Raw genomic sequence first — 27,744 nt, 5'->3', positions numbered from 1 at the left:
GACATGGTTAAAGAAAAAAATAGTTCAATGTGCAAAATTTATCCTTTGAATTTTTTCTTTGCTTTTTTTTAAGATACTACTAGCAACAAACCCGTGCTCTGCACGGGTTAATTCAAAGAGGGGGTTATGCATCAAAGTGCATTGCAATACCATGTGAATTGAGAAAATAAGAAAAAACTAAGAGGAGTGTTATGGACACTCTCTTTTTAACACCCTCTCTAGCACTCATTCTCTTATTGGATGAAATCCATATGTGTACCACACATTGGAAATGGATTCCACATAAATTGGTGAGACCCACATGGGTTTCACCCAATAAGAGGGTGAGTGTTAGAGAGAGTGCTAAAAAGAGAGTGTTCCTAGCATTTCTAAAAAACTAATGATAAAGTCAACGTTAATGATAAAAGAGCAAAGTACATTGATTTCTCTTGGGATTTTCTTAAATAACACAAGCACCACTTCTAATTTTCCAAACACAACAATCTTCCCTCATTTTAACCATTTCAATAACTTTGTAAATATACAATTTAATTTCAGACATTTTGGTTTGTTTGTATCTGTTTTCTCTTTTCACAATTAAGTTAAATGAAGTTTTTTCTTCTTCTTGCAATGGAGAAACAAAGACTATTTTTTTTATTACCACCAAATAGAATCAAACATAGACAATTACAGAAGAGATCAAAAGAGAATATAGAAATGAGAAGAATTTTGGTGGATGAGCATTGTGGTTGATCAATGAAAACGAAATAATCTTCGATATATCCGTTTTATTACATTAGAGTTTAAAAATAAAACCACCTTGACTGAGGAACAATAAGTTGGGAAAATCATCTAAGTGAAAAATGGAAAGACAAAATGGTTGAAAATTAAGTGAGTTCATACTCGTATGAAGAAGTAAATTATTGCTCAAAAAAAATGGAACTAACAAAGTTTAAATCGTGTTATATTATAAGGGAAGTGCTTGTCAATTTGATAAAAAATAAGGGAGATTAGTGTTTAGTTAAAAAAAATAGAGCGGGTGTTTGTGTTATTTAAGAAGACCTTAAGGGGGTTAGTATAATTTGCCCATAATTTTTTTAAAGAGTAATTTGCCCATGATAAAATCATTGAAATAGCTGCTATTAAATATTATGAAGTGGTAAACTAAAAATATGTAAAAATATTAAAAATAATAAAGATTTCATTATTGATAAAGATGTTGTTATAAGTCCAGTGTATGAATTGTACAACTATATTATTTAGCGACTCATTTATCATTTTTTCAATGTTTTTTATAGTCATATTTCTAAAATATATAATAATTAATAATCTACAACAATAAAAAAAATTATAATATGAGATGGTGGCCTGACTTCTTTGATTCTATGTTGTTTCCAAATATGTTGAGATCTGCAGGTTTCAAGGTGTTTTGTTTGCCTGCATTGTGGTTCTTCAAGCTCGAAAGAGCTTTTATGCTTGCTGATTTGTTCAGGGAGATGTTGCCACTTGGATTTTGATACTGTATTGACGGTCGATTCATTAATTGTTCTTCCTAGATGTTCACTTTTCATTTTTTTAACACGCTCCAGTAAACGGGTTCGCTGCGTTGCGTCTGTGATTAATGATTTTTTTTAGGATAGATTATGGTCGATCCTCTTGATCTGATTTATTATGTTGTATCCCCGTTTTGGGTTGTTACGAATTAAAATAAAAATAATATTGAAATTCAATAATTTTGTGATTATAAAAAAACATAATTTATTTTTTGTTTGTTTATCATAATAAAATTATTTTTTGAAAAAATGATTTAGTTTGTTTAGAGACATAAATATAAAAGGAATTTTTTGTTACAAAATCACATCAATATTTTGAAAGTTAATTTCTCTATCAGCTAAATAGAATCTTTTGTTACAAAAGACACAAAAAGATAAATATATGTTGAGGTGAATATTAAGATGGGGTAAAATTGTGTTTTTATTGATCATTAACTTTCATAATTAGAGAAATATAATAGATTGTAAATTGTTTTTAACTCTTTAAATATTTAGAAGTTGAATTACATCAAAATTTGTTTTGATTGAGTTTAAGATTAAGTTTATTTGTTCTTCAAAAAAAGATTAAGTTGGTGTATTTTATCGAGTGAGTTTGTTTTCATTTGTTTCTAAGAGAGAAAAAAGTTGAAGTAAAAGACACAAAAGAATATAATTTTGGAGTTAAGATCCTCTCCATTTTATGTGTCTATCTCTCTCCAAATTACATATTCCATTTATTATACTAAATGGCGAGGATCTTTACCCATAATTTTGATGATCATAATCTCCCTCCTAATGATCATAATCTTTGGGCAAATTCGATCGTGATCTCCCTTTGGATGATCTCCAGCTACTAATAACTTTCTTGGCAGAACCTTTTCCACTAGCTTCCACAGAAAGACTTTTGCATTGATTTATCACTTTTCCTTTTAATCCTTGTAAGAATATATAATTTTCCTGTGGTTTACTCTCTTCTTGAGTTACATTACTTGCATTCTTGGCCTCAGTCAAAAATCTATCGATGACTCTAATCTAAAAAATTAGAGCCAGGGCTTCACCAGCAGCAATTCTTACTAACCTATCTTCTTTATCTAGAAGACAGGATAAATAGGATATTGAACTACATGGAAAGTAAAATCAGTAAGTTGGAACCAAGGTCAAGAAACAGCTACACAAGGAATACAATTCTATATGTAGGATGGGTAGGGGAAAATATTATTTACAAATAGAACATGGATAAAATGTACTGTCTACTATAAGTAAAAATACATATTTTCAAGTTTTTTTTATTGGTTAAAATTCACATGGGTCCCACCAAATTATGTGGAACCTATATAAATTTGGTGGAACTCATGTGAATTTTAACCAATCAAATGTTAAAAAGTGTGTGTTAAAATGTGCGTTGCTAGCATTTCTCATAATATAATTAATCTCGGTCTTTAGAATGAGCAATGTTATATCTCTAGAAAAATATCATCAAGAATTCTTCAAGAATAAAGAGCAGCCAATCACAATGCACTATTTGGCACAATTCAAGGAGGTGTAGATGAAAAATAGGAAGTGAACAAATAAATCATCCAATTAAAACTTACCAGCTGTGTCTTGAAAAATTCTTAATGCTATTTTTCTAGAGAAATAGCATTTTCCCTTTAGAATAGCCTGCCAGGACTCTAATTTAAACCATCATCATAACTACCTTAACAGATGCATACATTGGAACCTAATTTGGGATGAATCACTCGCCACATTACATCCATTGATCACTCTGTTTCTTCTTGATTATTCCCACTATCAAACATGAAGTTACTTCAAAGTTTTTTCTTGATTACAATTGTTGAAGGTACTCCAACATGAAGTTGTGGACGGAAGGAAACTATCAAAGGCCATCAAAGGATATTGAAGTACCCCTATGAGTCAAGGCTAACAAGGGTCTTGAAAGGATTGTTTGAGGAATCCATAACAAAAAATTGTCTCAATATAGTAAGTTAAACACTTTTCAAAGTTACAAACATCAAATATTTAACTAAAATGTTAGGGACATTTTTTAAGGTCACCTCCCAAAAATGGAGGAACGACACTTAAAATAGTGAGCAGACAATACTCTTTAGTAAAATGCGAAAGAATATTTTGAGGTTAAACTTAAATCATGTGTAATGTCCACAATATAGTACTGGTTAAATTCATCGTTGAAATCATCAATTTATATTGTTCAGAGTACAACCAATAGTATACAAATTAACTGACTTAGCAGTCTCATAAGTGAATTTTGCAGTAAAAAGACATAAGTTGATTTTTATAAGTAGATGCTAGCTTGGAATATAGACCCAAATTTCCCATATCATGCCAATCTCTTATCAGTTGGAACTACAATTGAAGGGTTTAGTTATATATTCACATACAGAAATTTACCCTTAATGTTGAAGATGTTTGTTGATGTACAAATGGACGTAATGGTTTAGTGTAGCCATTGCAAATTAGACTATACAGAAGAATTCAAAAATGACGCAAACAATGATAATGCTAGTTTAATTCTTAGTCTACTGTGCTTAATTTATTGAATCATGACACTAGATGTTAATGTAATGTGAAACCTGCTATCTCGGCTTCCTTACAGATCTCTTTGCACTTTGCTATCCTCCCGGAGGCCATGTAAATTTCAAGCATGTCCTTGTATAAACCAAAAGTGGGAGAAAATCCTGCTTCTTTAAGTTTTGAAAAATACCGCACAGCTCTCGATAGATCGTTCAAAGCAACAAACACCTTTTTTATACGATAAGCTGGAAAGTCAAAGAGGCAATTTGAAGCCTCCATTTCCCAAACTAACTCCAATGCCTCTCTGTATTTCTTCTCTGCGTAGCGGCTATGAATTACAGTGGTGTACATAACTTCAAACTTCCCCATCTTAGCACAGACTTTCATTATAGCGGTACAATCCTGTGAATTCAAATTCAGATCATCTCGTGCTCCGAGTTCATCTAACAATGGCAAAACATGTCTGCATCTATCAGGGTTCTTTCCAAGTTCCATTATCAATTTTGCATAAATGCTAGGATCCAGCATTCTTTTATCCCTTGTAGCAACTGCAATTACCTTCCAAGCAAGTCTAAGGTTTCCTCCTTTCAAAAAACCCTTAATCAACGCCTCCAACAGCCCACGACTCGCCAAAACCAATAAACTTGTTTAGGTTGAATAGAATCTTCAACTCATGCTTCCCAGCCAAAACCTCAATTGTCGAGGCAAGAATCCAATCATCCGGGAAAAGATGAGGTTGATTTTGCGCCCAACAAAATGTTTGTAGAGCTCTCTCAGGGTACCCCATCTTTCCTAACTCCTTTATTGTCATTGATAAAGAACCTTTCCTCAGAGAATGTACCCTTTCCCAAGAATCGTCAACACATCTTCATCTGGATTAAGCCTGCTAATCTCTCTCGCCAACCCAACTAAAAAACTCGGGCTTTTATATAATTTCTTATCCACAGAACTGCGAGTAGAGACCATAGCTGGTAGTCTTTTTGGTGTAGGTAGTCCTAGTGGTCGAAGCTTGTGAGGAGACGGAAGAGGAAGATGTCTTTCTCGATCCAATTTCCCCGGTTTTTGTGGGATTCTACCTTGAAAAAGTGACGATATAGCATCGATTTCATCGGATTCCCAAACAACATCAGTATCCACATTTTGTTCCTCCTCATTACTCTCTTCATCGAAATCCTTATCATCATGGGTTTGTTCAGTGGTTGTGGTGGTAGGTTTCTTCAAGAATAAGTTAACACCAAACTCTGGAGGTAGCTTATCATGGCGTGGATATCGAAGATTCTTTGTTGGATTTTTTCTTCTTCTATTTGAATTTGCTGCTAAAGTGATTATTTGGTTTCTGCATAATGTTCTTCCCAATGGAACAAAATGCACACTAGGAAATAATACTGTACAATCCATTATTAAGGTTTATAAATGTGGGGGTTGAATTATCATTGAGATACCTGAAAAGAAAATTGCATTTATAAATCTTACTATATTAAAGGGAACTCAACACTGCTAGCAAACCCTAGAAATTTGTTCAGCTAACTCAACCATTTTTACATGCTGGTATGTTGGGCGGGAAAACCCTAGGTTCCAATTTTGATAAAAATACAGCATTGCCCTTCTGAATGAAGCCTGTAACAATCCAATACATTTCTTGCCAAGTTGGATGATTCAAAGAAAAAAACTCACTTCACATGTTTAGGGCGGTTTGGTGTCTGCAGCACTCCACCGCCCTTAGTCAACAATTCATTGATTGTTGTCCCTGCTTCTTCATTTATCTTAAAGCTCTCTCTCTCTCTCTCTCTCTCTCTCTCTTTCACTCCCACTCTCACTCAGTTTCCAAATCTCTTCTTCCCCCAACCCAAAAAACCCTCTCGTCTGAAGCACTCCACCGTAGACTGTCCGCGACCATTCCGAATGTCCCCTTCCTTTCATCCATCGTGACTGGCTCGGATTTGGGAGAGAAGAAAAGAAAAAACAAGATGAAGGTGATACATGACTAGAGAACAAAGGAAATTTGAGGATCGTGAATCTGACATAAGAGGGAAATCGATGGTTCCTTCGCCACCATGACTGGATTTCAGAAATGCTTCATCTTAGGTAATGTGCGCCGCTTAACACTCCATTGGTAACGTAACCATCTCTTTCAATTCTCTTATTAATTCCTGTTATTATATGTTCTTGGTATGTTATGCTCATGAGGGGTTTTGTTTGTAAGATGTTTGATGAAATGCCTGAACGATGACAAACTTTTGATTTGATTCAAATACAATTATGTTGTTGCAGACATACATTGTATTATTATTAATTATGTTTGGATAAAGATTTCATTAAGTGCTTATGAAATAAGCTAGAAACAGCTTATGGAAACGTCATAAGTTGTTTTTATAAGCTTGCTCAAACAATTTTACAAGTGTTTATGCAGGTATTTCTGAACGAGAGATACCATATGAGAAGTAAGTTCATCAATTTACAATCCCCAAATTTATTCAAATATTTTTTTTTTGTTTCAGTTCTTTTTTATGGTGATTTTTCCCTAAAAAAATGATGGTGATTTTTTGTGTGTATATATTGGAATTAGATGCTCACGCAGAGTGTCAGGAAGCAATTGACCAAGTTGTTCGGGGAAGCTTTCAAAGCTAATGTTCTCACTGAACTTTATGTTGCAAAAAATGGTGTCAAACATGCTGATTATCAATGGTCAGTTTCTCTAAATCGATTCATTTACCCTCTGTTTGGATTTCAACTCAGTTTAATTACATGCATGATAACTTATGAAAACAGCTTATATATTAAAAATAACTTATACATAAGCACTTAATTAAGCCGCTTATCCAAACAGTCACATAGTGTTTTAGTTGCACTGTAAATTATTCAGTTTGTTTTTTGGCATCGTAGATATTCAGTCACTTCGATGTTTATCCCCTAAAAGTTTTAAAAGTGTGCATTTATTGTATATCTATCCTAATTCACCAACAAATTGAAAAAGTATTTTGTTATATTATGTTTTGTATCTATTTATGGACTGTCCTGTTTCTACGTATATGGCAGCAACACGGGTACAAGGATACACGATGGAGGCTGTCTGGTCATTTTAAAAAGAAGAATGGAAAAAAGAAGAAAGTCATTGACATTGCTCTTGAGGATTTAGAGTAAATCTTAGTGTTCTGTCTCTTTTATATTTCAGTTGTATTCTTGCACTATCCTTTAACTTTCTCTCCTTCATTTTCTATGGACTTGGTTGGTGTATGCATGTTTAGCTTATAATCTAACATTTGACTACATACAGAAACAATCAAATAAATTGCTTTCTATGGAGTGATTTTGCTGGAAAAATAGAGTCATATTTTGCAACACATGACATGTCTTCACCAGTGATTTTGATCCTTCAGTTTGGCAAGTTAAAGAAGTATTTATGTGCCATTTTGGTTCTAAGGTAATTTTAAATGGAGATTTACCTGAGGTTGATGCATATAAGACTGGGTAAGATTAGCTATGGTATACAATTTAGTATTCTTACCTGGATTATAGATTATCAAGTGCATATAATTTAATCTTCATGCTAAACTACTGTATAAAATAGGATGAACAATGGAGAAATTGAATTGACTTGGACTATTTGTCAGAAGTCTGTACAGAACATTGTAACATTGACTGATGATTTGGTTAAAACAAAGCTGATCACAATTGAAAATCTGATCGATTCAAAAATGGAAAACGAAAAACAACATTGATGTATAATATATTTTTTAAGCAATTTAAGCATATTGCCCTATATTAATTCTAACATGATTCTTTAATTTTCCAGGCCTTGCAGGGTGTTGTTGGTGTTGATCGTAATGATGTTACTCCTGACAATATTAATTGTCAACGTTTCACAGGTTAGCATATTTTTCGTTTCGTTTCTTATATGCGTTCAATATCTTGGAAGATGAGTGGCTTAATATGTTTCACAAGTTGGGTATACTGTTTGAGGAAGACACCTTTAGGAACATTAATAAAAGGAAACTGAAACTTCATGAATGCATTGAATTTCTAACCAATTACCAAAGACAACAAAATTGAATATTTTTCAGGCGTACCTTGCTTTCTATGTGATTAATGACCTACAAATGGCTCAATCAGCCAAAGCTTTGGTATGCAACAAATTTTGCCCATTTTAAATTCATTTTACTGTTTTATCAATTTACATAAGGTTGGCACATGTTTCAAATGTTGTTTGCAACCACTGTGAAAGAAATTTCTCTAGCGTTTCATGTCCTTGGATTCATGATAATTGGAAATGCTTTGTTTCTTTTACATGTTTTGAAATTATATACATAAATTGAGGTTAAAATTGTACACAAAAGTTTGAGGTGTATGAGGTATTGGTATACAATTGATGTGTATATTTATTTGGATGGTTACTATAAATTATACAAGAGAGAATAAACATGTAAAGATCAGAGAGTGCAAGATACTCGCTGCACCACTTCACTATGTTTCTTGCTCTTGATAATGATTCAGACATATCTTTGAGCAAGAGCATCGGGAATATTTAGGTGTGACCCTGATTGAAATTTTTATTGAGAGGTACAAATTAACTCTTCATTTTTTTTGTAAAATGCTTAATTCTCTTTTGTTGTTGCACACTTATTTGACATAGGTTGAAACCTCGCGCAGAACAGTTGAATCACCAAACTTGGCATCCCCATGTTGAACCCAGCGACGATGATCCTTTCCCTAAATGTGTTGCTGCTGCGTTTAAAGCTCTCAAAAATGACATTGTCGTGCATTCATTACCATGGCTGAGATGTGTTTGAAAGTAATGTTTAATTGTTTAACTATAATTGTTTTAAAGGTAACTATATATAGTTTGGTGCATATTTAGGCAGACTATCATGACTGAGATTGTTTAATTTAGCTATAACAGTTTTGGGCAAGGAATTCCAACAATTTTTATTGAATTCTGTGTTTGACTGCTTGAGGATTTATTTTAAGAAATTTTCCTAATTAGATTTTCCTGGATAACAATAGTTAAAATTGTGAGTGGCTAATGGTTTTACACATAATAACATGCTGCAATATGGATATAAAGGTATGTCTCATGCTTCTAATGACATGGAGCTAAAGTTGAAAAAGGCGAAAAAAGGAAATTGGGGAATTAAAAGCAATTTGACTTTGCAGGCACAAGTTACATCTAACCGGGAAGGAGGGTCATGCAGAAAATGTAACTGTAAGATGTCATAGACTTTGATATCTTCATGCAGAAAACATACAATTCACAGTGTTTGCAGTTGTAAGTTCAAAAACATGCTCCTTTGTTTTTTAGGTGATAGCACAAAGATTAGGCTACTATTATGAGTTGTAATGACCTTTATCCATATTTTTTTTAGTAAGTTGGTTCTTACACTGTCTTATATATTTATTTTGGAAAAATGACTCCTTAGTTTTACATCCCCTAATTATAAAATATTGACATGAGTGTAAGACCCTTTCAAGTAGATTCCATATTTTTTTGTAAGACCATATCAAGTAGATTCCATATTTTATGGGTTTTGTTCATAGGGTCTTACACTCATGTCAATATCTTTTAGTTTTATGCTTAATGTGTTCTCTTTCTGCTAATATATTTTGTGACATGTAAGCTCGACAACTGTCGGAGTCTACTGCACAGAACCTTGCTTATGTCAAAAGTGCTTAAATAAACCTATTAATGAAGATACAGTTCCACTTAACTTATGTTTAGTGTTTGATGATAATTGATTGGCTCAAGAATGACCTGAACATGTGATGGTGAATTGATTGACTCAAGAATCTTAATTAGATTTTGGACAAAAGATTCTGGTTACAATTTTTTTTTTATCAACTGTCATGTTATGTTTGAATGAAATTTCAATTATAATACATTTCTTCCATCAAATATAATTTATTGTCTTTCATGTTTCATGTAATGTTGGACTCCTAAATTGTTAATATATGGTGCACATCATTGACCCGTGCGATAGCACGGGGCGGCATCTAGTACATTTCAATATCGTTATTAAGGTACTAGAAGGGAAGTGAGGTGTCTATTCTGGTTTGTTTCAAAAGTAGAATACACTAGGAACAGGACAAAAAGTGTTAACAGTATAGTGGCAATAATTGTGCCACACACCAAGGCAAACCTACATGATACATTTGCTGACAAAATTAACAGACCTAAGAACAATAAGAATAACTATTGCCTAACAGAAAGAAAAAGCATCCTGGAGCCTTATGACAGTACCACCTTAAAATATGGTAGGAACTTGAAATGAATTTTCTTCACTTTGTATTATCTTAAACAACCTTTTAAGAACCCTTGATCTTCAATTCTTCATCCTTGATCCTTCACATGATGTCTTGATTTGATGATTTACATGTTTCATCACTACAAAACACTCAAAACACCTATGGAGTTGCATGATCTATGATAAAATTGAATTACAACGCTCGAGTGAAAACAATACCTCCTCTAACTCTCATCTTATTTGTCTTCAAATGCAAAGAAAAATTACTAAAAACATAGTCAAAATTTCATATGATGATCTTTCATCAAGTCATATGATGGACTTCTTAATATAGCCCATCGTTCCTTTAATAGGCCAAAATATCTCTCTATTACATTCCTTGCCCGAGCTTTCTTATAATTAAATAACTCTTCACCACCTTTCCTTGTACTGTATCTAAAGCCCATAAGCATCCCTAGAAAGTGTAATACATGATTCAAAGATAATTAGATCACTTAACTATAATAATATGAGGTAGCTAGGTGCACATTTTTGGGTATTGAGAAATATATTACTGATGTGCGGATTAGGCAAGTGTACGAAATTGTATACCAAGTAATAAAGTGATAAGTAGAGTATCGTATCCATAGGGATTGATGTTTCGTCCAAATAATTTGAGTTACTTATTTTGTAAGTTGACAATATAAAAGATAAAAGGGTTATAAAGGTTGCAATTTTTATGTGTTTGCAATAGAGCAAGTTTACCTGTTTTGGTTGCAGAAAAGTAAGCAGCGGTTAGGATTCTTCGAATCCCCCTGTTTATATTGTTGGATAATAAATAACATATATGTCGCGTTTATTTATCTTAGGTAGAGTATATAAGTGATGAGGTCGTTGGGACTATTAACCTAATTTGGTCTATCCCTCAGATGGCTAACTGCATCTGCTGATCGCACGGTGATCCTTACATGTGGGGTCTTGCTAAATCAAAGGTAATTGAAACATAAACTTAAATTGTCTTTCCAGTGTTTCCCAAGGCAATGAAGGCCAAGATTCCCTTAGGTCGGCCCATCTATGAATCTTAGGACACGCATAGCACACCCTCTCTACGCTCTTAGTAGTTCTACAAATGAGCCGCCCTAATCTACTTCTACCTTACTAAGGATTTCAAGAGAATGGTTCGATAAAGCCTTATTCCCTAGAGACGTTTGTTTCCGTAATTACTAACCAGCTACATCCTATGTTCGCTAGAGCACCACTCAATCTTAGTAAAGTCACCTCTTAAGTATCTACAACTTAGGTCAACTCTCTTTCGGTATCTTTCGGTAGTTTAATAATCACTTACTTCCTAGACAGATAGTTACTAGTATAATGTTATGAATATCAAGATATAAGCAACAAGATAGTAATAACAATGTTAGGCCCTGTCACAACCTAAATACCTAATATAGGGTTACGCTCCTTTGAAATAAATAACTAAATCAGGAACTTAATAGCAAAAAAAGAATAAATAAAATAAATGACATATTATATTAAATAAATATCCAACAAAAATTAACAGAGGTTCATCTTAGAACTCTAACCTAAAAAGATTTAGTTACACATGGTAACTAAAAACAAATTACTAAAAACAAAAACATACCTTAGAAAATCAAGGAGAAGATAGATTCTCCCGAAGCTCCAAAGTCGTCTTCCTCTTGAACTGCCACGGTTCTGAACGAGAAATTCTGAATGAGGAAGACGTGTATTTATAGTGGATATTTCTAACTGGGTTTGGGCTAAAAACGAGGGTTAAACCCACAAAAACGAATAAAATTACGTCTGCTCCCCTCACATTTGAGATGCTCGGGGCGCACATAACATGCCCTAGGCACATCTAGTGTTATTTTTGAGATGCCCTAGGCGCATCCTTCAATGTTGCCATGCCCTAGGCGCATGACATATGCCCTAGGCACATGGTTTTGTCTTCTTGGGCCCAATTTCTCCGATTTTGTCGTTTTTAGGTCTTTGTCTTCATATAACTTGCCTCGAAACTTGGGAACAAAATTTCTCCCTATGTAAAGTCTCCTGAGGCCTCTTGAATCTTCATTCTTGGTCTTCCCAAAGTCTTGACAATTCTTCAGATGTTCTTGATTTGCCGATTGCATGATTTCTTCGTGAATTGCTTCAAAAACCCCCTAAAATTGCGATGTTTCAGGAAAACTAGAATTACATACTCAAATATAGAAAACATTACAGAAGTCCCGAAATCATATGCAATCGTTCTAATACTCCTCCTTTTTGCTGCTAAAACCTACTAAAATTGACTGAAAAACATGCTAAGAATCACGTAAGATGACCTGTCATCAATTACCTTAAACTAATTCCATCTTTCATCAGTGCACTCTTGAGGTATTGGTTCAGGTTTGGCAAGTAAATCATTACTTAACCTCAAAACTGCAACCAACACTCTATGATAGTATGTGCTTATCGTTTGTCCTCATGTAGACAATCTAACTTGAATACTTCTATTTTTTGTGTGATGAGCGAGTATATTTAAAAATACTGTAACTTGCTTTTCAATCGTCACTTGTTTAAGTTTCACTGATCCCTCCTTGACTCATACCTAGATAAAGCTCTTTCATATTCAAAGATCTTATCTCATATTCATCCCTCAAAATGAAATTCACGAAAAACAATTAGCAACATATATGGCCAAAATATAGATATACATCCACCATAAAAGAAGATAATGAAAGACATGTTCATCATCCATTACAACTACATAAAGAAAAACAATTAAAAAAATTAGATATAAGTAAAAAAAAATACTATATAAAATAAGTGAATCAAAGAATACATTTTTTTAAATTTTTTTACGCATGCATAAAATAGAAATAAAACAAAAATAAAAAAAAATTGTATCAAAGATTAACATGTCTATTGTCTAGTGTGAGTAAAAATAAATAAATAAAAAGGTGTCTTTTGTGTGGCGACAAACACGTGATTCTATTGAAGGAACACAAATACATATGAATGGAGACAAAAGATGAATGAAAAAGTAAAAAAGCATACGAAGACAGAGATGCAGCCGCATTCAATCCAGTAGGGTGAACAATTTTATGGAGAAGTGAATGTGAAGCGAGAAAACCTAATATCCGAAGGATAAAAAATGTATTTTTGGTTTAATAATCCGCTGGACAAAAAGTTGTCCCAAACTAAACTGGTGGACAAAAAAGCGGCAACTTGTCATGTCCTTGGTTATTTATTTTGTGCTGTCCTTTTTCGTTTTTATAAATCAAACACGATACAAATATTTTTGTCCTGTTCAGTCCCTTATTTTTTAACAAATCAAACGCACCCTGGGTTTTTGATGACTTGACAATATATGATAAGTTAATTATAGAATTTATCATATCCTGCCTATATAGTTATAATCCTTATCCTGACTATGAGTTGGGTTAGAAACCAACAAGATAGGATAAGAAAATGAATTACCAATTAACCCCCAATATGTTGCATAAACTAACATGAAAACATGCATAATGTGCTTTTCTAACAATTTTGTCTTATCTTACATTATATAAAAAAAAAATTCTCAACAATCATGGTTGTTGATTTGGAAATTACATCTCTTGGCTAATGTGCAATTCTTCTTATGACAAACTTGTTACAAGTATTTCCCCTTAGAAGAATCTTATATTATCAAGGAGTTAATGTGACGACAACTTGCTCGTTCTGCAGTGAAGAAGAAACCATTTCTCGTTGTTTTATGTTATGTTTCTTTCTGTTGTTAAGAGAACAAATCAGTGAGATTCTCCACACTCTCGAACAGCTCTTCCGTCATGGTTGGAGCCAAGATAAGGTATATGATTTCTGACACCATCACCACCACTAACAACCAATGAAATTTGGTGGTGCTATTTTTTAGCAAACCATCCTTTAGTAGGTATGTTAATCTCCCTCTAGAACCAAGGGATAACACTACCACATACTCTTCGAAAAAACTCGAGAGTAGGCCTCTTTGATCTAAGAACAAACCTAAACAACCTGTCATTATAAAATGAAATCACCAATTCCCTTAGAGGTTAGTGTTTTCATTTGTAATGATAGGTGGTTTAGGTTTGTTCTTAGAGCCAAAAAGCCTACCCCAACGTTTTTTCGAAGAGGATGTGGTAATGTTTTGTGTTGGTTCTAGAGGGAGATCAACATACCCACTAGAAGATGGTTGTGCCATCATATTTCCATTGTTGTTGTTGGACATGGTGTGAGAAATCATGTAACCTCTCTTGACTCCATTCACGAGATATGGGCTAGTTGAGAGTGTGGAAAACTCACTAATTTGTTATTTAAAGATACATTATTTGAAGTTGGGGAGATAGATGAGGGTATAGGTTTATTGTCTGCTATTATTGGAGGTATGAGTTTTTTTTTGTGAAAGAGACTAACAATGTGTCTTTATATTTATAATAGTTTTATCGGATATTAAAAACATGGGCTCTGCCCATTGAAAATGTGGGAAGCTCTCATTGAATTAAAAATCAACGGTCAAAGTCGTAACATATTCGTAATTATGAAAAATCAACGGTCAAAGTTGTAATTTTTGACTTTGTCAACAAAAAGTTGTAATTTATGAAATTGTAATATTTACCTATTAGGTCAAATATTAATGTCATTTAATATGGATAGCCAACTAAAATTGTTTAGACTTCCGTAGTTGATTAGTCATCTACAACGTTGGTTGGTATACTTCATATGTACCAATGACATGGTTGAAGAAAAAAGTAATTTAATGAGCAAAATGCATTCTTTGTATTTTTCTTTGTTTTTTTTTTCCAGATACTATTTGAATTTTTCATCCTATTATAAATCGTGAGAAAACTAAATATATTTAAAATTAAAGATACACAACTTCATTTCATGTTACAATCTAACTTTTATTTTAGGATCTATCTTAAATTAATATAATTTATGGTGCGATTTTTTTTAATACATGTGTAAAAATGGTTTACATTATTATTGCATATAATTCAATATCATCAAATTTAATTGCATTGATATATCTTTCAAAAAATTGGATTGATTTATATATACCAGCGTTCATACATGCACTTCTCTTCTCATATGTCTGTTTTTGTTTATTAAGTAATGTGGGTAAATGATAAGCAATATTCTTTTTGCACATGTTAATATTTTATTAATTTAAATTATTTAATTATTTATTTGCTTTAGATATAAGTATGGATCTTTATGAATTGAAGCTTTCGGGTGTAACAATTCTGGTTTATATTTTTCAGTGATACCAATAATAGAACAAAATGTTACTAACGAAAAAAGAATTGTATACGCACTACCTCAAAATATTATCTTAATATTACATTTGTTTTTTTAAGTCAAGAGTGAGTTTAAACAACAAGGAGAGACTGAGAAGTTCAACACCATTGACATCCTCAAGAAACCTCTCCAGAGCCACTCACTTATAAATATATTAAAAAATGAAAAAAAAATATAGACAAGAGGGGGTACTAAACCAAAACCCTAAAAAAAACAAAGCAAAAAAAAGATAAAAAATAGGAAAAGAAATAAAGAAAAAAAAAAGTGGCCCTAAAGGAACAATTGTAGCATTCAATTATTCATCCACCCGTCGGTTTGACATCCTCAAGAAACCTCTCCAGAGCCACTCACTTATAAATATATTAAAAAATGAAAAAAAAATATAGACAAGAGGGGGTACTAAACCAAAACCCTAAAAAAAACAAAGCAAAAAAAAGATAAAAAATAGGAAAAGAAATAAAGAAAAAAAAAAGTGGCCCTAAAGGAACAATTGTAGCATTCAATTATTCATCCACCCGTCGGTTCTAGAGTAGGACCCAAAGACCGAGTGTTTTATGATGCCTTTTTGTGAGGTATGGCGTGAATGGAACATCATCGTTCTTCCCTTGAATCAAATATTGTTGAACAAGATTGATCTACTTTTGAAGTGTGACACACTTACAATAGGATGCACCTCAAGTGTACTATAAGTAGCTTGCTGCTCAAGATTAGAATGTTCATCCAATTCCAAAATGGCCTTTGTAGGCATCAGAAGATTGTTCATGGGCACCTCGTCTATAATATTGTGTAAGGCTAAGCTAAGGGAATTACTTAACACAAGCATTTTGTCAACCACCACTACTTTTGTGTGACCATGAGCCAAAGTACACATTGTATGTATGTGCACATATGCATTAGGGCCATTTAACAATTCGACATGAACCTCTGTGTTACAGTGCAAAAGAGGTGTAATATAATTTTCTATAATAACATCATCATTTATAACAACAATTGCATCATGAGGCACGACATTTGCAGCAACAATGTCTATATTAGTAACAACATTTTCAACAGTAGTATCAACATTAGTAATAACAAACATTGCCTTAATAATACCTGGCACTTCAAACCTATTGAAGGATTATTTACCACCTGTGTTATGCTTTTCAACATATTTCTTAATTGTTTTATTCAGAAAATGAACAAGTTTGTTACCATGATCAACCTTTTCCACAAACTTATGAGGGATTAGCCAATGGTAAGCCGTAACATCGTGATCAATAATTTGGCAATGTGTGCAAAAATCAGGGATCCATTCATAAGCAACTTCCAATATGAAAGAAAAGTCGTCTCATTCAACTAATAATTATCAAATATACAATGAGAAAAATCAATACCTATAAAAATACGAGCATAATGTCCGAAGACTCTATTTTTGGTAGCAGTATCAATAATTAGAGGAGTACATATTTCCCCAACAATTTTGTGAAGAGTCCACCATGCCAATATTCTTGAGTTAGCTCAATAAGTCTGATCCAAACCTGGGCATGAGTTTGTCGTGCAAAATGTATATTAAAATCTTTGGTCCACTTAGAAAACCGAAGAATCTCCAGTTTCATGTTTATTGTTCCTTACGACCAGATCAATTGAAGATCCTTTACTATACCAAATGTAAACTCAAATTAAACCTTTCCCTAAAGAGATCATATGTCATGGATGAGTTGTTTTTCAAAGTTTTGACAAATTATGTGAGATTTCCTTTGCAATAAAAGTCTTTTCCCCCTTATTGAGGACCAATCAGCCATCTAATTCCATTGAGATTCTACCAATGCCAGTTCACATTTTTGTTGGTTAATCTAAATACAAAGTGAACCACCCTTAATTGTTGGAATGGGTAAAGGATTACTTTGTGCAGTCGCTGCATTTGACACCACTTGTGCAAAAGAATTGTTAATCCCTGATGCCATGGGAGGTGGTTTGTAAGTGTAGGAGACCATACAAGGCCATGAGAGGCAATCTACTATGGATGAAAAAGCTTATTGGAAGGTTCGGTGGTCAAAATCCAATTCACTCACTTCCAAGTAGGAAATCTACCAAAGTTGCAATTATCCCCCACCTAATGCAATCACGAATCGTTGTTTAAGTGTGAAACAATGAACAACACAACCACTTACAGAACAACCACGTCAATTAATGATGCGAGGAAGCAAAAATGTGAATTTCGATAGGAATTTAGAAGTGACGATAGATAATGATCCCATATGAAGATTAATATGAATCAAACAAGATTTATACGTATCAATCAAGCCAAAAACATGGGCAGAGGGGTCAAATGAATCGAATCAATGGTTTGAGAAATTTCTTTTAATCATATCAAAGTTATACGAGTCATAATTTGGTTGAATAGAATCATATGACGTGAACCAGTAAGAAAAGAGTTTGAAGGCATGATTGATACTATTCACAACACATCTGAATCGTATCAAATGACCCAAAATCTGATTTTAACTAAACTTGACTCACAAGAAACATCTAAACACAATTTTAACATAAGACACTAAGCAGAGAACATAAGATCATGGATTAACTGGGGTACTTTCACAAATGAGCTAATTAACCATGAATGTAAACAACATCTATAATAGAACATCGTCAAAACCTAAACCAATGAATACTTACAAGTTCATGTAACAACAACTTGCTTGTTCTACAACGAAGAAGAAACCATTCTCTGTTGCTTTATGTTATGTCCTTGCGATGTTAAGATTTGAATTGACAACAGTTTCATGATGTGGCAATGCTCAAAGTGCCGCATCAAAACCCATGTTAGCTTTTACAAAAAATTTTAACACAAAAAAAAATTATATTTTTACTAACAAAGTGTAAAATTATAGATTATTTTTAAATTTTGCTAACATGACTACTCGATATACAATTATAAATTATAGTATAAAAAAATGAGTAAATCAACAAATTGGTCCCTGTCTTTGTATCAAATTCTCAAATTGGTCCCTGACACTATTAATAACTCAAAATATTCTCTGTCTTTGTCAAACGTTTCTCAAATTGGTCCCTGACTCTATTAGTTGTCTTGTATTTGAAGCCATTAACGTATCAAATAAGATCCAAAAGCCATTATGTCATACATACTAAGTGTAAGGCCCTCTTTAATTATTTAATTATTTAGATGAGTTTTAGAATATATTTATATGATTGGCGTGATTTATATGAGATTTATATGATTTATATGATTTTTGTGAGGTGTTAGTATTTTATTAAGTGTTTTATTCTATTATTTATTAGAATATGAGGATTATTAGAGTAAGTAGATTTGGGGGCAAGAATAGAAAGAAGAGAGTTATTTGGCCTAAACAGGTTTAGGAAGAATATTAGTAATATAAATAGAGGTGCGGATAGTAACTGTGTGAGAAAGATTAAGTGAGAAACAAACCCAGTTGATGATTATAAATAGATGAGACCATTAGAAAATCAGGGTTGCAACAAAAATAGAGAAAAAAATAGCAAAGACAAAATAAGAGAACTAGGGTTCATGAGGCAAGGTGCCAACGAGATAATTGATTACGGCAGTCACGACAAGGACGATATTACGGGTATCAAAAGTTTGAAGAATAGCATGATTTTAATTCTGTTCATCGTGATAGTTCTAGGAATTATAAGGTTGCTTCATGTAGACATGTTCCTAGTGCTTTAAAAGCTATTCCACACCAACACGTTTCTAGGGATTCTATAGGTACTTCACCTTGTGATAATACTTTGGTTTCTAAAGGTGCTTCACGTCATCATGATTCTTTGGATTTTAGAGGTGTTCCACATTGTGATGTTAATTTACCTTCTAAGGTGCTACACGTCATCATACTTCTTTGGACTCTAAAGGTGTCCCACTTGGTGATATGAATTTATCTTTAAGGGTGAGCCTCGGTTAGACTCACAGGGGAAGGTCTTTGGTACGACGTTACATCTCACATCAAATTGCAAGCAAGGAAGGGCCTGGAGTTGCTACACCGGAGAAGAATAGACGCTCGTTGCTAAACTATTCAGAATTGTAGCCGCCGTCAATTCAGGTAAGGGTGAGACTAACTCTCAATATTATTAAGAGTATGATTCTGAAAAATGAATTTAGCATGATTAGGTTGAGTTTTGGTGAGAATTGAGAATTAGGGTTTGAGTGAGAATTGATGATTAGGTGTTAAATTTGTAGTTGATAGTTATGATGTGTTTTAGAATATATAAATAAAAGTGAGTAAAAATTCAAGGAGGTATAACTTTGGTCTGTTAAGGAGTAATAAGTGTTCATTGTTTTTATTTTTATTTTTATGTAAGCGATATCAGATATACATGTTCCTTAAATTACTGATTCTATGTATATGTCTTTCGATTACTCTTTCTAGGAGTTATTGTCTATTTTAATTTCCCCTGTCACTCATTGTTTCGGAATTAAAAATTATGTACCGTGTAGATATATATATGCTAGCCATTATCATATGCATACATTAACTATGCAGCAATTTTTGTGTTCCTATTGGTGTCTCATTGACTATATTGATAATTGTGTGCTACTTGTTACCATTTTATATTAAAAGTTTATATATGGTGTGTTTTTATACCTATGTTCAATGAAGGATTATACTATATTAGTTAAAATAATATTTATTGTGCAAGTACATACATGTCAATTAAAGAATTGCTACTATTTTAGCTTAAATAATATACTATACATTCAAAGTGATTTTTATAGAGATAATTGTTATAATGAAAACTATTTCTACTATTTTTTTTATGTGTTTGAGATAATATATTTTAATGATGTGTATTGATGTGCTATTTGAAGATGTGTGATTTAAAGATGTGTTATATAATGAAGTGCTATTTGGAAGATGTGTGATTTAAATATGCGTTATTTATGATGCTTATGTTGATGTTGTTGACCCTTGATGTCATAAAGTTGTAAGTGTCGGTCTAAGTTGTGAAGTCGTAAGAAGTTGTCCAAATTATTGGAATCATATAAGTTGTCTAAGAAGTTCAAGATGTCTAAGTTGTAGGAGTTGAGTCCATTGCATGCTCATTAAAGTTGGGGGCTTTAGGCCCGACAGCCTTTGTGCTCATTAAAGTTGGGGGCTTTAGGCCCGGCAGCCTTTGTGCTCACATGTCGAGAGCCTAATTACGCTCATATATGTTGTTGAATGGTACCACATGCATTTGCATATCAAGAAGTTTCACGATGATTTAAGTTGTTAAGTTGTTAAGAGTTGCATTGTCAAGTTGAGTCGTGTTGTCGAGTCAAGTGTTAAGTTGAACATGATATATGTTGATGATTTAAAAGATGATGAGTTGAATATGATTTAATGATAATATTTGATAATGGTATTGATTATGATTGATACGATGCTAAGCTGATAAATGCTTAATATGTTACTGATGTTTTATGTTGTTAAATGCATTTTGATGAATTATATGCTTAATTTATTGATTGTGAAATCTCACCCCTTCTGCTTGAAAATGTTGCCCTTCGTATGGGTAACTTGCAGGTAATAAAGACTAGGAGCGTACGTGAGTGGACTCCTCACATTTTGTCTAGGTGCTCTGATACGTAACGGGATGGGGGCTTGCTTTTACTTATGTTCCTTACGTGCCTTTATGAACTTTTTATGAATAAATGTTGAACTAAAATTATGAGATTTCGGATGAGGCCTGCGTGCCAAGACTTTTAGTATGTTGAACTATTTTCCGCTGCATGATTTTAGATTTTTGAAGTTGAATTTGAAAGATAATTATTATCCATTTTATGATTTTCAAGAAGTATGTGACATTCCGTTTATGATTTAAATACTCTGATTTTATATGAAATTTTCATGTTGGGAAAACGGGGTGTTACAATTGGTATCAGAGCAGGTCGGTCCGTCCGGCCAAGTAGTTGAGTCGCGTTGTGTCGTTTTACAGTTTTGTACTGTATTTAAGTTGTACTTATTGTTGATTGTTATGTAGAGAACCAATACCTGGTATGAACTGGTTGGAGTACAACCATGTTCGTATTAATTGTTTTAGCAAGTCGATGTAGTTTTCGTCCGCCGAAGAGGAAAGTGGAGCAGAGTTTTTGTCTACTAAGCAGCTGAAGCAGTTAGCACGCGATGAAATTTTGATGGTTTCGTTGACGACGTCACTGTCTATTGAGAATCAAGCAGTGAGTGATAAGTTGCAAATTGTGTGAGGTTTTCCCAAAGTTTTCCTGAAGAGATTGTTGTTTGATCTTACCAGCACATCAGGAAGTGTCTGCCGCCGGAGAGAGAGGTTGAATTTTCTATTGATCTTGTTCCGGGAACGAAGCCTGTGTCTATGACACCTTACCGTATGTCAGCATCTGAGTTGGCTGAGTTGAAGAAACAGTTGGAAGATTTGCTTGATAAGAAGTTTATAAGACCGAGTGTTTCACCTTGGGGAGCGTCGGTGCTGTTGGTCAAAAAGAAGGATGGTAGTATGAGGTTATGTATTGACTATCGACAGTTAAACAAAGTAACTATAAAGAATAGGTATCCACTCCCCAGAATTGATGACTTGATGGACCAGTTAGTGGGTGCACGTGTGTTCAGCAAGATTGACTTGAGGTCGGGTTATCACCAGATTAAAGTTTAAGATGAAGATGGTGACTTTAAGGTCGATGACCAAGGTGTGTTGAGGTTTCGGGGGAGGATTTGTATTCCAGATAATGATGAGATGAAGAAGATGATTCTTAAAGAGAGTCATAGGAGTAGCTTGAGTATTCATCTGGGAGCTACAAAGATGTATCATGACTTAAAGAAGTTGTTTTGGTGGTCTGGATTGAAACGTGATGTAGCACAATTTGTGTACTCTTGTTTGATTTGTCAGAAGTCGAAGGTAGAACATCAGAAACCTGCTGGGTTGATGACACCGTTAGATGTACCAGAATGGAAATGGGATAGTATATCCATGGATTTTGTGACGAGTTTGCCGAATACTCCTAAAGGGAATGACGCTATTTGGGTGGTTGTTGATATATTGACGAAGTCGGCACACTTCATTCCGATTAATATTAGTTTTCTTGTAGCTCAGTTGGCGGAAATTTATAATCGAGACATTGTGAAGCTGCATGGTGTTCCTTCAAGCATTGTGTCACATAGAGATCCAAGATTTACTTCTAGATTTTGGTAGAGTTCACATATAATAACAGTTATCATTCAAGTATTGGAATGACACCTTTCGAGGCTTTGTATGGTCGGAGGTGCAGGACTCCGTTGTGTTGGTTTGAAACAGGTGAAAGTGTGGTTTTAGGACCTGAAATTGTTCAACAGACTACTGAGAACGTAAAGATGATTCAAGAAAAGATGAAAGCGTCGCAGAGTCGACAAAAGATTTATCATGATAAGCATAGGAAAGACCTTGAGTTTCAAGAAGGAGATCACGTGTTCTTGAGAGTTACTCCGGTGACCGGTGTTGGTCGTGCATTGGAGTCAAAGAAGTTGACTCCGAAGTTTATTGGTCCGTATCAGATATCGGAAAGAGTTGGAACGGCGGCTTACCGAGTGAGTTTACCACCGCATCTATCGAATTTGCTTGATGTGTTTCATGTGTCGCAGCTTAGGAAGTATGTTCCGGATCCATCTCATGTGATCCAAAGAGATGATGTGCAAGTTAGGGATAACCTAACGGTTGAGACCTTACCAGTGAGAATCGAAGGTCGTGAAGTGAAGAAGTTGAGAGGCAAAGAGATACCCCTTGTGAAAGTCGTTTGGGATGGGGCGACTGGCGAAAGCTTGACGTGGGAGCTAGAGAGTAAGATGCTGGAGTCTTATCCAGAGTTGTTTGCTTGAGGTAAATTTTCGAGGACGAAAATTCTTTAAGTGGGGGAGAGTTGTAAGGCCCTCTTTAATTATTTAATTATTTAGATGAGTTTTAGAATATATTTATATGATTGGCGTGATTTATATGAGATTTATATGATTTATATGATTTTTGTGAGGTGTTAGTATTTTATTAAGTGTTTTATTCTATTATTTATTAGAATATGAAGATTATTAGAGTAAGTAGATTTGGGGGCAAGAATAGAAAGAAGAGAGTTATTTGGCCTAAACAGATTTAGGAAGAATATTAGTAATATAAATAGAGGTGCGGATAGTAACTGTGTGAGAAAGATTAAGTGAGAAACAAACCAAGTTGATGATTATAAATAGATGAGACCATTAGAAAATCAGGGTTGCAACAAAAATAGAGAAAAAGATAGCAAAGACAAAATAAGAGAACTAGGGTTCATGAGGCAAGGTGCCAACGAGATAATTGATTACGGCAGTCACGACAAGGACGATATTACGGGTATCGAAAGTTTGAAGAATAGCATGATTTTAATTCTGTTCATCGTGATAGTACTAGGAATTATAAGGTTGCTTCATGTAGACATGTTCCTAGTGCTTTAAAAGCTATTCCACACCAACACGTTTCTAGGGATTCTATAGGTACTTCACCTTGTGATAATACTTTGGTTTCTAAAGGTGCTTCACGTCATCATGATTCTTTGGATTTTAGAGGTGTTCCACATTGTGATGTTAATTTACCTTCTAAGGTGCTACACGTCATCATACTTCTTTGGACTCTAAAGGTGTCCCACTTGGTGATATGAATTTATCTTTAAGGGTGAGCCTCGGTTAGACTCGCAGGGGAAGGTCTTTGGTACGACGTTACATCTCACATCAAATTGCAAGCAAGGAAGGGCCTGGAGTTGCTACACCGGCGAAGAATAGACGCTCGTTGCTAAACTATTCAGAATTGTAGCCGTCGTCAATTCAGGTAAGGGTGAGACTAACTCTCAATATTATTAAGAGTATGATTCTGAAAAATGAATTTAGCATGATTAGGTTGAATTTTGGTGAGAATTGAGAATTAGGGTTTGAGTGAGAATTGATGATTAGGTGTTAAATTTGTAGTTGATAGTTATGATGTGTTTTAGAATATATAAATAAAAGTGAGTAAAAATTCAAGGAGGTATAACTTTGGTCTGTTAAGGAGTAATAAGTGTTCATTGTTTTTATTTTTATTTTTATGTAAGCGATATCAGATATACATGTTCCTTAAATTACTGATTCTATCTATATGTCTTTCGATTACTCTTTCTAGGAGTTATTGTCTATTTTAATTTCCCCAGTCACTCATTGTTTCGGTATTAAAAAATATGTACCGTGTAGATATATATATGCTAGCCATTATCATATGCATACGTTAACTATGCAGCAATTTTTGTGTTCCTATTGGTGTCTCATTGACTATATTGATAATTGTGTGCTACTTGTTACCATTTTATATTAAAAGTTTATATACGGTGTGTATTTATACCTATGTTCAATGAAGGATTATACTATATTAGTTAAAATAATATTTATTGTGCAAGTACATACATGTCAATTAAAGAATTGCTACTATTTTAGCTTAAATAATATACTATACATTCAAAGTGATTTTTATAGAGATAATTGTTATAATGAAAACTATTTCTACTATTTTTTTTATGTGTTTGAGATAATATATTTTAATGATGTGTATTGATGTGCTATTTGAAGATGTGTGATTTAAAGATGTGTTATATAATGAAGTGCTATTTGGAAGATGTGTGATTTAAATATGCGTTATTTATGATGCTTATGTTGATGCTGTTGACCCTTGATGTCATAAAGTTGTAAGTGTCGGTCTAAGTTGTGAAGTCGTAAGAAGTTGTCCAAATTATTGGAATCATATAAGTTGTCTAAGAAGTTCAAGATGTCTAAGTTGTAGGAGTTGAGTCCATTGCATGCTCATTAAAGTTGGGGGCTTTAGGCCCGGCAGCCTTTGTGCTCATTAAAGTTGGGGGCTTTAGGCCCGGCAGCCTTTGTGCTCACATGTCGAGAGCCTAATTACGCTCATATATGTTGTTGAATGGTACCACATGCATTTGCATATCAAGAAGTTTCACGATGATTTAAGTTGTTAAGTTGTTAAGAGTTGCATTGTCAAGTTGAGTCGTGTTGTCGAGTCAAGTGTTAAGTTGAACATGATATATGTTGATGATTTAAAAGATGATGAGTTGAATATGATTTAATGATAATATTTGATAATGGTATTGATTATGATTGATACGATGCTAAGATGATAAATGCTTAATATGTTACTGATGTTTTATGTTGTTAAATGCATTTTGATGAATTATATGCTTAATTTATTGATTGTGAAATCTCACCCCTTCTGCTTGAAAATGTTGCCCTTCGTATGGGTAACCTGCAGGTAATAAAGACTAGGAGTGTAACACCCCGTTCTCCCAACAAATTAATATTAATAAATAAAATCAGAGTAATCACACAACGGAGTGTCACACTACTTTTCAAAATTTCATAATAGAAAATTGTCTATTTATTTAAAAACCGACATTTAAATTATCTTACAAACTGCAGCGGAATAATTCTTTAAAATATAAATTCAACCAAATTCAACATCAATAAAAGTCTTGGCATAAGGCCACAACATAATTCAACTTTATTCTAATAGCAAGTCTTTTCCAAAATATGTGATACATAAAAGAAATGAGAAGACACTCGCGACGATCCCCATCCTAATATGTATCAGAGCCCTAGACACTTGAGCCAATCAACCTACAAGCCATCATTACCTGCACATTACCCACGGTCGAGGCAACATATACGCAGAAGGGGTGAGAAACTTATCCAATAATGATAATATATAATTCATCAAATTAATGAAAATAACAATATATCACAACATGCATCATTAATAATGTATATAAAGAATACATATAACAACAACATAATCATTTTCGGCAACAGGGTACAACAACAACAACAACAACAACATTATCCACAACGACACCGATAACTCGACAATTCGACAACGACAACAACTCGACAATTCGACAACGACAACAACTCGACAATGCTACAACGACAACAACAACTAATGCATCATGCAGGTGGTACCAATCTACGCGCGTTGAATGCTAAGCATTCCAGGGCATAAGCCCCCAACAATTTGGATGGTTAAAGCATCCCAGGGCATAAGCCCCCAACAGGTGAATGATAAACATTCCAGGGCATAAGCCCCCAACGGGTTGAATGATGAACATTCCAGGGCATAAGCCCCCAACAATTGTGAGTATGCAAATGGACTCAACTTGTGTATATCAACATACAACTTCAACAGCGACTGCAACAACAACATATGTGCCTAAAACAATTATGACACACTCCCCAACTTCGACATCAGATGATACAACGACATCAACAACGGAAATCAACAACATAACATATATATAAATCAATTACATTCATCTCAATGTCTAAAACATCCCCCAAAAGCAATTAAGTTTTGATCAATAGAACATAAGTCAAATATCCATAAACACCTCAACTAAATCCCTAACACTTAAGTTTGAAGTTGGGAAACCAACCATAAGTTTTTGGACTAACTAGAGATTAATTATGCTACGTTTTCTTAAAATTTTCTGAAGACCCACTTGGACTATTTTCATCATAACTCTAAATCTACAAATAATTTTCTAGTCACTCCAAAGCCATTAGAAAGCTAACTCAATTATCTACAACTTTTATGTTTACACCTAAAGCTAATTCAAAATAGAAACGGGTGAAAAAGACACAAGAACGCGAAACAGAAAATGCTGTCACTGGACAATTTCGCTAATAGCGAAAATTGAGCTAATAGCGTACCTGTTCCAGAGGGTTACGCTAATAGCGAATTTCTGGCGAGTTTTTCATCTACTGTTACGATTTTAACACCATTTTCACCCCAAAAACCCATTTTCTGATCCCCTAATCACCCAAAATGAATTAGAACAATGTTTACAGGTTCTATATGCAACATAGTAACTAAAACAACATAGAAACATGCCTCAAACAACACCATTCATCATATTTTCTTCAATTAACATAAAACTTCTAACCCTAAAACCAAGAACAACAATTCATCAAATTTCAGAATTATATACCATGATTATTGAAAGGAATCCCACCCTTACCTTAATTCAGCAACACCAAACGTCAAGCTACCGCAATCGATTCCTTCCTAGCTCTCTCTTGGCCTCTTCTAGGTTTTCTCTCCAAAACCAGTTTTCTTCTAATGTTTTTACGTGAAAATGTTTCTCTCCCTTTTTCTTTCTTTTACTTCAAAAA

General features: G+C 33.8%; 4 long non-coding RNA genes and 1 pseudogene across 5 annotated transcripts; 3 read left to right on the top strand and 2 right to left on the bottom strand.

Annotated features, from left to right (window-relative positions):
* Nucleotides 1-4,025: 4,025 nt before the first annotated feature.
* On the bottom strand, nt 4,026-5,441 carry LOC146955629 (pentatricopeptide repeat-containing protein At2g01860 pseudogene; annotated as a pseudogene).
* A 312-nt stretch (nt 5,442-5,753) lies between these two features.
* LOC146955628 (uncharacterized) lies at nt 5,754-8,213 on the top strand. Of its 2 annotated transcripts, XR_015017390.1 has the most exons (4): nt 6,491-6,728; nt 7,080-7,180; nt 7,318-7,909; nt 8,105-8,213. It is a non-coding gene; the product is annotated as an uncharacterized LOC146955628 (long non-coding RNA). The 2 variants fall into 2 exon arrangements; XR_015017384.1 differs by lacking the exons at nt 7,318-7,909; nt 8,105-8,213 and adding an exon at nt 5,754-6,484 and having other exon boundaries at nt 6,610-6,728.
* A 129-nt stretch (nt 8,214-8,342) lies between these two features.
* On the top strand, nt 8,343-9,446 carry LOC146955627 (uncharacterized). Its single transcript, XR_015017373.1, has 3 exons — nt 8,343-8,600; nt 8,691-9,105; nt 9,195-9,446. It is a non-coding gene; the product is annotated as an uncharacterized LOC146955627 (long non-coding RNA).
* A 9,258-nt stretch (nt 9,447-18,704) lies between these two features.
* On the top strand, nt 18,705-21,415 carry LOC146955626 (uncharacterized). The gene is made up of 2 exons (XR_015017362.1): nt 18,705-19,632; nt 21,097-21,415. It is a non-coding gene; the product is annotated as an uncharacterized LOC146955626 (long non-coding RNA).
* A 4,516-nt stretch (nt 21,416-25,931) lies between these two features.
* Nucleotides 25,932-27,744, bottom strand: LOC146955625 (uncharacterized). Its single transcript, XR_015011195.1, has 2 exons — nt 27,591-27,744; nt 25,932-26,210 (listed from the first exon to the last, which is right to left on the bottom strand). It is a non-coding gene; the product is annotated as an uncharacterized LOC146955625 (long non-coding RNA).

Source organism: Medicago sativa, chromosome 1 (assembly GCF_051527215.1).
Source record: "Medicago sativa cultivar Bolivia chromosome 1, Bolivia_mono, whole genome shotgun sequence".
Taxonomy (NCBI): Eukaryota; Viridiplantae; Streptophyta; class Magnoliopsida; order Fabales; family Fabaceae; genus Medicago; species Medicago sativa.
Note: the sequence above shows the minus strand (reverse complement) of the source record. Positions and strands in the feature narration are given on the sequence as shown.